This window comes from Notechis scutatus, chromosome 4 (genome assembly GCF_049901735.1).
Source record: "Notechis scutatus isolate UNSWTSFEM ecotype Mainland chromosome 4, rNotScu1.2, whole genome shotgun sequence".
Taxonomy (NCBI): Eukaryota; Metazoa; Chordata; class Lepidosauria; order Squamata; family Elapidae; genus Notechis; species Notechis scutatus.
This window is the reverse complement of record NC_142012.1, coordinates 5911202-5923057: the sequence shown is the minus strand read 5'-3', so window position 1 is coordinate 5923057 and position 11856 is coordinate 5911202. Positions and strand designations below refer to the sequence as shown.

The 11856-nt window shown below is 46.2% G+C and overlaps 1 protein-coding gene across 1 annotated transcript in view; it reads left to right on the top strand.

Moving 5' to 3' along the window:
* Nucleotides 1-586: 586 nt before the first annotated feature.
* Nucleotides 587-11856, top strand: part of HSPA12B (heat shock protein family A (Hsp70) member 12B) — a 37923-nt gene continuing 26653 nt past the window's right edge. The window contains 1 exon segment of the mRNA XM_087965700.1: nt 587-666. The gene's annotated coding sequence lies outside the window, so the exon portion shown is untranslated.

The following is an 11856-nucleotide window of genomic DNA, read 5'->3' as shown; positions in this document are numbered from 1 at the left end:
ATGCGTGCCTCGATGTGAGTGATATTGAGTTGGCCACGCCCAGTCAATAACATGACCACCAAGCCACGCCCACCAAGTAAGCCACGCCCACAGAACCGGTTGTTAAAAAAAATTGAATCCCATCCCTGGTATAGGGTCTCCTGCTTGAGCAGGGGGTTGGACTAGAAGACCTCCAAGATCCCTTCCAGCGTGATTCTGATTGCTTTAGCGCAGCTCCTACTGGGTGTTTCCCCAGGCCTTTTTCCCCACCCCACCCCTACGTAGCCGTCTGCATCCTGCACATTCCTGCGAAGGAATCTGGAGTGGGGGTGTTAGGGGACCTCCCTCCATTTGGAGGGTGGAAGGAGGGTGGGGATTGGAGGTGGGGAGGGATGGGGAGGCATCGCTGCAAGTTGCTTCTGGCCTGTCCAGGCGAGTTTCGCTTACAGCCTCCCCCCTTTCCCCCCAGGAGGAGCGGATGGCAGGAGAGCCCTCCTCCCCTCGGCACATCTGCAGCTGGGTTGGGACTTGAAAGGGAGCCAAGAGCTGGGCTGGGCCAGGATAAAAGGGTGGGAGGGGAGACAAGCTGGAGGAAGAGCCAAGAGAGAGAGAGGAGTTGGGTGGAAACTCGAGGTTGACTAGCTACGGAGAAGAGGAGAATCCACCGAGGGTTCCTCTGTGGACAAGGTAAGAGGAGGGGGCTTCTGTTGCCACGGACCTGCTGCTCGCTTATCCCAGCTGGCATCTTCTGGTTTGGACTTGTGGAGAACTTTTTGGACCAGTTAAGGCTGCAGAAAGTGGCCAAGAATCCGCTCTTCTGGAGGTGCCCCCAAGTGTCCGACGAAGGAGGTCAACGGGAAGGAACGGGAGGGGGCTTGAGAAGGTGGAGTGGCTAAGCTGGGCCCCCATCTCCTCTTTGCAGCCAGGGTGGTCAGTATGGGTTGTGTTGCCTCCAGAGATGAGGCGCTGGTCTTGCAAATTAGGGAGCTTTGCTGGACGCTCTCTTACTGGACCCCGCCTGGACACTTGACCTCTTTTGTCCTGGGGAGGAAGGGAAGGGGGCGCTACCTTGCCAGGAGGTCATCGAAAGGATCCGTAAATACGTCCAGGAGAGTTCCCAGACTCGGTCAAGGGGAGGAGGAGAAGAAGGCAAACGGGAATGCAACCTCTGGAGAAGTTCAGGTGGACTTCCAAACCAGATGCGGATCTTTCCAGGTGTCGGGGATTTCCCACCCACTCTGGACACGGAGAGAAATGGGAGATGGTTTCTAGGCTGTTCTGTTCAACAGCTCAGCGTCTGGCGTGGACTCTCGGCCCCAGCTCGCTGCTTCCTGCCCCACCTGGGCTGCCCTCCAATTGCTGAAATTCCATGACCAGCTCTGGAAAGGAAAGGAACCCCCAATAATGGAAAGGATGTGTGTGTGTGTGTGTGTGTGTGTGTGTGTGTGTGGAATTGCGGGTTTGCAAGGAGGCGGTTGCTCCTTTTGGGGATCCTTTTTGGGGGAAGGTCCCCCCACTGACTGTTGTAATCTCTCTGTCCTGGAGGAAATGTCTCCAGCTGAATTCCTGCCGGCCTTCAGCCGTTTCAAGTGCAGGAATGCTTACAGAAACCCCGTAGTAAGGCTGGTTCTTTTGTTCAGCGCTCTACCGGTTGGGAAGCGGACTGGGAGGAGTTGGCCTCTGAGAAGACCATGGGATGGGGGGTGCCATCCTCAGTGGGGGAAAGGTGGAGTCCGCTGGGGTCAGCTGGGGGCAGGGGCTTCTCGGTTGTGAGGGACCTCAGTCTCGTTCCAGGAGGAACTCCAGCTAGATCCAGAAAGATGGTTAAAGATCTGCTTTACTAACGTTCAATTCTCCTGCAAAAACATGGGCATCGGAGACATCAGTGGACATAATGTCCCTTTGCCAGCTTGTGGGGGGTCCTTCAAAACTGGAATCTGGCGGTGGGGGGCACAGATTGTTTTTCCCCTCCCCTTTAGTTTGGTATTGGGTGGTTATTTGGGGGGGGGGTGTCTTCTGCATGCTCAATATAGTAGGAAAGCAGTTAGATCACAAATGCAAAAAACCCTGCAGATGCTGCCTGGGCCTGGTTTGTAAGGCATATCGAGTATCACGGCTGGATTGTGTGTTGACAAAGAGTAAGATAAACAAACTCTGGGCTGCTCTGATGCTAAGGGGAGCTCCAAGGCCAAAGGAGTATCGATGTATCTGGACAAGAACCGCCCTTTCTTTCTTTCTTTCTTTCTTTCTTTCTTTCTTTCTTTCTTTCTTTCTTTCTTTCTTCTCATTCTTTCTCTCTCCTCTCTTTCTTTCTTTCCTTCCTTTCTTCTTTCCTTCCTTCCTTCCTTTCTTCCTTCCTTCCTTCCTTTCTTTCCTTCCATCCATCCTTCCAGACTCTCTCCTTCTTTCTTTTTTCTTGTTCTTTCTTTCTGTCTCCTCCCTCTTTCTTTCCTTCCTTCCTTCTTTCCTTTCTTTCTTTCCTTCCTTCCATCCATTCTTCCCTTTCTCCTTTTTTCTTTCTTTCTCACTCCTCTTTCTTTCTTGCTCTTTCCTCTCTCTCTCTTTCCTTCCTTCCTTCCTTCCTTCCTTCTTTCCTCCCCTTTCTTTCTTTCTTTCTTTCTTTCTTTCTTTCTTTCTTTCTTTCTTTCTTTCTTTCTTTCTTTCTTTCTTTCTTTCTTTCTTTCTTTCTTTCTTTCTTTCTTTCTTTCTTTCTTTCTTTCTTTCTTTCTTTCTTTCTTTCTTTCTTTCTTTCTTTCTCTCTCTCCCTCCCTCTCACCCACACACCTACACATCTATCGCCTATCCTTTATCCTATCCTCTCTATCATAGATGAACTGTGGCTGGTGCAGTGGTTAGAATGCAGCATTGCAGGCTGACTCTGCCCACTGTCCGGAATTCGATCCTGACCACTTCTAGGTTGACTCAGCCTTCCATCCTTCTGAGGTCAGTCAAATGAGGACCCAGATTGTTGGGGGCAAGAGGCTGACTCTGTAAACCTCTTAGAGAGGGCTGTAAAAACCCCGTGAAGCAGTATATAAGTCCAAGAGGGCTATTGTGTAGGATTTCTCCTGCAAGGAGAATGAGAAAGGGTTTTTCGTTTTGCTCGTCAAAGAAATTGGCCAAAGAATGGAGCTGCTTGCTCCAGAAACGTTGTGCCCCTTCCTTGTTGCAAAACCTTATCGGTTGCCCAGCCAGTTTCCCAGATCTGCGTGTCCTTGGGGGGTGGGTGGGAGGGAGGGGAGAGAAAAGAAACAAGTCCTTTGGATGTGGGAAATTTGCTACAGAGAGAGATTATCATGACGGGAGAGTCCTTCAGAGTTCAGAAGAGAAACGTGGGGTCTTCTCCAGGGCAAGGAATGAGGAAGAGGAGGGTGGGATGCACCGTGTGGGGTTCAAACACATCTAACTTTCCTTCTTCTGAAAGAAGCTCTTTGATCTGACAGGCTGAAAAACACAAAAGGGGTTTGCATTTGTGCCCCTTGACATCACGGAGCACCAAAATTCAAGGGTCCACGAACTTGGCAACTTTAAGACTTGTGGACTTCAACTCCCAGAATTCTTCAGCCAACCAAGTTATGCTATGCTAAGATAAGATAAGCTATGCTATGCTATGCTATGCTATGCTATGCTAAGCTGTGCTGTGCTGTGCTATGCTATGCTATGCTAAGCTGTGCTGTGCTGTGCTGTGCTATGCTATGCTATGCTATGCTATGCTATGCTATGCTATGCTATGCTATGCTATGCTATGCTATGCTATGCTATGCTATGCTATGCTATGCTATGCTATGCTATGCTAATGCTGCTGCTGCTATGCTGTGCTGTGCTGTGCTGTGCTGCTGCTGGCTGTATGCTGTGCTATGCTATGCTATGCTATGCTATGCTATGCTATGCTATGCTATGCTATGCTATGCTATGCTATGCTATGCTATGCTATGCTATGCTATGCTATGCTATGCTAGCTGTGCTATGCTATGCTATGCTATTCTATGCTATGCTAAACTATGCTATGCTGCTATGCTATGCTGCTGTGCTTGCTATGCTAAGCTGCTGCTGTGCTGCTGTGCTGTGCTGTGCTATGTCTATGCTATGCTATGCTATGCTAGCTTGCTAGCTGTGCTATGCTATGCTATATGCTATGCTATGCTATGCTATGCTATGCTATGCTATGCTATGCTATGCTATGCTATGCTATGCTATGTGCTATGCTATCTAATGTGCTATGCTATGCTATGCTATGCTATGCTAAACTATGCTATGCTATGCTATGCTATGCTGTGCTATGCTATGCTATGCTATGCTATGCTATGCTAAACTATGCTATGCTATGCTATGCTATCTGCTGTGCTATGCTATGCTATGCTATGCTGTGCTGCTGCTGTGCTGTGCTATGCTATGCTATGCTATGCTATGCTATGCTATGCTAGCTGTGCTATGCTATCCTAAGTTGCTATGCTATGCTATGCTATGCTATGCTATGCTATGCTATGCTAAACTATGCTATGCTATGCTATGCTAGCTTCTATGCTATGCTATGCTATGCTATGCTATGCTATGTTATGCTGCTATGCTATGCTGTGCTATGCTATGCTATGCTATGCTATGCTATGCTATGCTATGCTATGCTATGCTATGCTATGCTATGCTATGCTATGCTATGCTATGCTATGCTATGCTATGCTGTGCTGTGCTATGCTATGCTGTGCTGTGCTGTGCTATGCTATGCTATGCTATGCTATGCTATGCTATGCTATGCTAATGCTATGCTATGCTATGCTATGCTATGCTATGCTATGCTATGCTAAGCTATAGTTGAAGTCCACAAGTCTTACAGTTGCCATGTTTTGAGACCTCTGCATCAAATGCTTTGGTCAGCAGAAGTGTGGGAGAAGCAGCTGCAAGGCCGGAGTGGGGGAGGAAGAAAGCTAGCAAGAGAAGGACAGGGGCGTGTGGTGGTTTTACACACTTACATGGGTGTAGGAGACTGAGGGTTGCACACTTGCAATGGGTATGGCAGGCTCCCTCTCCCTCCCTTTACTGTGAACTGAAAACGGCAAGGCTTGTGTGTGTGTATGTGTGTGTGTGTGTGTGTGTGTGTGTGTGTGTGTGTGTGTGAAGTTATGATCTCGTCTTACGACCACCACTGAGCCTAAAATTTCTGTTGCTGAGCAAGACCGTCATTGAGTTTTGACCAGTGGTGGGATTCAACATTTTTTACTACTGGTTCTGTGGGCGTGGCTTGGTGGGCGTGGCAGGGGAAGGATATACTGCAAAATCCCCCTTCCCTCCCCACCCCACTAACCTGCTTTCCAGCTCTGTTCTCCTGGGCAGGGCAACCAAAGGAGACCCAGCCGAGCAGCTGGGATCAATGGGAGGCAGAGAAGAGATGGGGTTGGCGGGGCCAGTCAGAGGTGGGATTGGCCGGTTCTCCAAACTACTGAAAATTTCCGCTACTTGTTCTCCAGAACCAGTACGAATCGGCTGAATACCACCTCTGGTTTTGACCCATGTTATGACTTTGCTTGCCAAAATTGTTAAGTTAATCCCCGCTGTTGTTACCTTAGCCACACGGTTGGGACACTACGACCATCGTAAATACGAGTCCAGCTTTCCCAAGGGTGATCACGGGATTATGGGCCTGGTGTGAGGGTCGTAAGTGTGAAAAACAGTGACGTACACATCACTTTTCCCCTGCTGTTGTAACTGCGAAGGGTCACTTGGTGAACGTCCCACCTGTAAATTGCCCAATTAGTGTACGCTGGATTTGCAACCCTTTTGTGTTGAGAAGACTCGATCTTGTCTCAGACCTTTGAAGTGTGCAAGTGAGGTGATTGGGGTCAGCAGTGTTTGCATGTGTAATTCGCATGTCGATAAGATAACAACCCGCCACTGTGGGGAGTTACTTAGGAAAATTCAATTAATTGATTTAAGGAGGAATTGTGGAAGGAGATAACCACAAAGGCAGCAATAAAATAGACACCGAGCTTGGGAGAAACTCAAGACTTACAACACAATAGAATAGAATGACAGAGTTGGAAGGGACCTTGGAGGTCTTCTAGTCCAACCCCCTGCTTAGGCAGGAAACCCTAGACCATTTCAGACAAATGACTGTCCAATCTCTTCTTAAAAACTTCCAGTGTTTCACTGATTAATTGTTCCAACTCAGGAAATGTCTCCTGAGTTCTAGGTTGCTTCTCTCCTTGATTAGTTTCCACCCATTGCTTCTTCTCCTGCCTTTAGGGGCTTTGGAGCAGGGGGTCTCCAACCTTGGCAACTTGAAGACTTGTGGACTTCAACTCCCAGAGTTCCTCAGCCAGCTTTGACTGCTTCTGCTTCAGCATGGGCTTTGCTTGACCTAACTAGACGGACATTAAGTTGATGCCATGTAGAGGGACAGAAGCAAGATCATGTGAAGTGTTAGTACCGCTTTATAAGGCCTTGGTAAGGCCACACCTGGAATATGGCATCCAGTTTTGGTTGCCGCGATATAAAAAAAGATGTTGGGACTCTGGAAAGAGTGCAGAGAAGAGCAACAAAGAAGATTAGGAGGGGACTGGAGGCTAAAACATATGAAGAACAGTTGCAGGTACATGGGGTATGTCTAGTTTAATGAAAAGAAGGACTAGGTGTGACATGATGGAGATGATAGGTAGGTAGGTAGAGAGAGAGAGAGACAGACAGACAGACAAACAAACAGACATATGATAGATTGATAGAGACAGATAGATATGATAGATAGATGATAGAGATTAGATGATAGATAAATAGATGATAGATAGAGACAGACAGATATGATAGATAGATGATAGATAGATTAGATGATAGATAAATAGATGATAGATACAGATAGATATGATAGATGATAAATAGATAGATTAGATGCTAGAGAGATAGAGATAGATATGATAGATGATAGATTAGATGATAGATAAATAGATGATAATTAGATAGATGATAGACAGATTATGATAGATAGATATGATAGATGATAGATTGATTAGATGATAGATAAATAGATGATAGATAGATAGATATGATAGATGATAGATAGAGACAGATAGATATGATAGATGATAGATGATATAGATTATGATAGACAGAGACAGATATATATGATAGATAGATGATAGATAGATTAGATGATAGATAAATAGATGATAGATAGATAGATAGATAGATAGATAGATAGATAGATATAGATGATAGATGATAAATAGATAGATGATAGATAGATTAGATGATAGATAGACAGATAGATAGATATGATAGATAGATGATAGATAGATGATAGATAGATAGACACAGATATATATGATAGATAGATAATAGATAAATAGATGATAGATAGATAGATAGATAGATAGATAGATAGATAGATAGATAGATAGATAGATATGATTGATGATAGGGACAAATAAATAGATACATACATACATACATACATACATACTGTAGAAACATACATAGATACATACATAGATATAGACAGAATAGAATAACTTTATTGTCACAAAGAAGAGGGGGGATCAAGCCATTCTCCAAAGCAGTGGTGGTATTTTACCGGTTCGGCCCGGTTCTGGCATACCAGCAGCGCTGAAGGTCAGCTGGTAGAGAACCGGTTCCCTCCGAGTTTCTCCGCCACTCTGCAGTTGGGCCCACCCTCCCATCCCTGCTCCTAGGTGCATTTTAACCTCTCAACTGTTTGGCGCGGCAGAGCGGCTACCTGTGCTAAACAGCTGAGAGGCGCAGTAGCTTAGTTTTTACTGTTTTAACATGTGTGCCAAGCGTGTGTTTGCTGTGTATGCACGCACACCATTGCGCCGCCACGCCCACCAAACCGCGCCCACCAAACCACACCCACAGAACCAGTGGTGGGAACTTTTGAATCCCACCACTTCTCCAAAGCCCCAAAATGCGAGACAAGAAGCAACGGATGGAAATGGATCCAGGAGAGAAGCAACCTAGAACGAAAGAGAAACTTTCTAACAGCGAAGATAACAGATAACAGATAATCAGAGTTGGAAGCAGAGGCGGCATTCAGCAGGTTCTGACCAGTTCTGGAGAACCGGTAGTGGAAATTTTGAGTAGTTCGGAGAACCGGTGGTAACCTTCCCCTAGGAGTGGGAGGGAATGGAGATTTTGCAGTATCCTTCCTTGCCACACTCACCAAGCCACGCCCACAGAACCGGTAGTAAAAAATTTTGAATCCCACCACTGGTTGGAAGGGACCTTGTAGGTCATCTAGTCCAACCCCCCCCACCCAAGCGGGAGACCCTACACCATTTCTGACAAATGGCAGTCCAATCTCTTCTTGAAAGTCTCAAGTGACTTTCAAGCCTTCAAGACAAATATCTAGTGGAACAGCTTTGCCACCAGAAGTTGTGGGTACTTCACCATTGGAGGTTTTCAAGAAGAGATTGGGTAGAATAAGAGAATAGCAGAGTTGGAAGAGACCTTGGAGGTGTTCTAGTCCAACCCCTGCTCAAACAGGGGGTTGGACTAGAAGACCTCCAAGGTCTCTTCCCCCCCTCTGTTATTGTGTCCGGTCCTTCTTTCAGCGGTTCCTGCCATTTTGGCTGTCCTCATGTCAACATTCATTTCCTATCCGATCCCACCCTGCCCCGCCCGGCCCTTCCTGCCTCTTTTATTCAGAGGGTGGCTTAATGATGGAAACTGTGCACCGGAAAATCTGGATTTCAAAGAGGGTTTTTCCTCTCTCTTTCTGGGTTTTCCCAGTTAGGAGCCCTCTAACTTCAAAGGAGGTGTGACTTAGTTTCCTCACCCGTGCTTTGCAACAGCTGCCCCTTGGCACATTCAGAGCAATATTTGAGTGTCTATGAAGGGTTCGGCGGTGCTCATGGTCCCTGATTAAAGCTGCTCTTAATTAATGAGTGTTATTGCTTTTTTTCCCTTTTGATCAGCGGATTATAAGGGCAGAAGCTTGTTTGGTTTCTCCTGCAATGGAATGGAATGGAATGGAATGGAATAGAATAGAATAGAATAGAATAGAATTTAGAATAGAATAAAATAGAATAGAATATGAATTTAGAATAGAATAGAATAGGAATTTAGAATAGGAATTTAGAATAGAATAGAATAGAATAGAATAGAATAGAATAGAATAGAATAGAATAGAATAGAATAGAATAGAATAGAATAGAATAGAATAGAATATGAATTTAGAATAGAATATGAATAGGAATTTAGAATAGAATAGGAATTTAGAATAGAATAGAATAGGAATTTAGAATAGAATAGAATAGAAAATAGAATAGAATAGAGTAGAGTAGAATAGAATAGAATAGAATAGAATAGAATAGAACAGAACAGAATAGAACAGAGTCGGAAGGGACCTTGGAGGTCTTCTAGTCCAACCTCCTGCCTAGGCAGGAAACCCTACACCACTTCAGACAAAGGGTTATCCAACATCTTTTTAAAAACTTCCAGTGTTGGAGCATTTACAACTTCTGGAGGAAAGTTGTTCCACTGATTAATTGTTCTCACTGTCAGGAAATTCCTCCTTAGTTCTAAGTTGCTTCTCACCTTGTTCAGTTTCCATCCATTATTCCTTGTCTTGCCCTCAGGGGCTTTGGAGAATAGATTGACTCCTTCTTCTTTGGGGCAGCCCCTGAGATATTGGAAGACATGCTATCATGTCTCCCCTGGTCCTTCTTTTCAGCAAACTAGACATACCCAGTTCCTGCAACCATTCTTCATATGTTTTAGCCTCTAGTCCCCTTTATTATCAACAAAGGGTGTGCTTTGATTTTAAAAAATCAAAGCATGAATATCAGTTCAGGACAAAGGCTCATCCCTGAATCCCAAATCAAATCAGACTCGATTTTTTAAAATTTATTTTTTAATAATTTATGAAATTTCTATGTCGCCTATTCTCACTAACTCTTGGGAGTCTTCTAATGCAACCGGTTCTCAACTTACAACCATTCATTTAGGAATCATTTAAAGTTACAATGGCACTGAAAAAAGTGACTTAGCCGTTTTTTTCACACTTATGACCGTTGCAGCATTTCCCCATGGTCACGTGATGAAAATTCAGATGCTTGGCAAGCGACTCATAGTTACGACAGTCGCAGTGTCCCCGGGGGGGGGTGTGTGTCATGGGATCCCCTTTTGTGACCTTCTGACCAGCAAGATCAATGGGAAACCCAAATCCACTTAACAACCACGTGACAACTGCAGTGATTCGCTTAAGAGCTGTGGCAGGCAAGAAAGGTCATAAAACTCAGGTCACAAATGTCTCACTTCACAGCAGAAATGTCAGACTCCATTGTGTTCATCAGTCAAGGACTACCCGTATCATAAAAAGAAAACAATTACAATTATAAAAATGGAAAAAGAAAAGCTGACAAGCAAGATAATTGGGTCCTTGACCAACTGTTACGGTTAGCGGCAGCAGGTGCGGATGGCTGAGGAGAGCGAGGACTCAGATGAGGGGCCAGGACCATTAGGGAGTGGACTGCTGCCTTCAGAGATTGTGGGGGATGGCAGCAGTGATGAGGAGGATCCCGAGGAGCCTGTGCCAAGTGCGCGTGCACAAAGGATTACTTGGATGAAAGAACAATTACAGCAGCACAGGCAACTCAGGAGTAAGGCTGCAAGGTAATGGCCCCTTTTTGCCTCCTGGGCCTCAGGGAAGCCTCCTAGATCAGGGGTCCCCAACCACCGGGCCCTGGACCGGTACCGGTCCGTGGAACATTTTCTACCGGGGCGCCGGTTTGCTGGGCACCGCCATCTTGTTTTGATGAGAAAGTGCTTCTGGTGAGCTTTTCCGGCTGGAAAGCGGCGTTTGGGTCCTGAAGGAATCCTCGCGCCTTAGTTTCATCGAAGGGGGGGGCGGCTTCAAACAAAACTAAGGTGCGAGGATTCTTTCAGCACCCAAGGCAAGGCGAGCCGAGCGACCGTCCCGAAGCCGTCCCGAAGCCCATCGACAAAGGTACAAAGGAGGAGTTGAAGGTGGCGGGGAGAAGCGGGGGACGGCTGGCTGGCCGGTCGCTCGGCTCGCCTTGCCATGCGTGCTGATGCCGGTACCGGGCCGCGGATCATTTTGTGATGCTGGTACCGGGCCGCGGCACAAAAAAGGTTGGGGGCCACTGTCCTAGATGAAGCAGTAAGATAGCAAGGGGGATCCCGGCACAGCTGATCAACGAAATAGCTGATCGTCGGGAGGGGGAAAAAATACCTTAAGGAGTGACTGGGCGGGGGAGAACGCAGTCAGCAATGTCAGGCATGCAGGCCATATTGCACATGCACGATAAGAACTGATTGGGTTGTGAGGAGAAGGGCGGGGCCAGCCAGGGGCACGATTTGCCGGTTCTCAAAACTGCACAGAATCATAACAACCGGTTCTATAGAACCGGTACAAACCGGTAGAATCCCACCCACCCCCATCCCTGCTTTAAACCAGGGGTCCCCAACCACCGGTGATGGCAGTGGAGTCTTGCGTTACTCAGGTACCAGTCTGTGGAAGAATAAATAATCGTGAAACTGGTCCCTGGTTCAAAAAAGGTTGGGGGCCACTGCTTTAAACGATCACTAAATGAACTGTTGCAAGTCAAGGACGATCAAATAAGCCATTTGGAATCCCTGCTTGCAAAACAACACAAATACACTACAAATATTCCATTTCTCCCCCCCTCTCTCCCCCCTTGTTCCATGCACGGACAAATGGTAGGCGAGGGAGGTAACCAATAGATACAATCAAAATATTTTTGTGCAATTATTATCTCCAGAATTGTGTTTGTCATTGAAAATAGCTATTCTGGGGCCTCCCATAGGAGAAGCAGCTAAAAATCAGATATCAAAGCGGAGGGGAGGGGGGAATTAAAATGACAACTGCGGAGATTAAAATAGCAGGGGTGC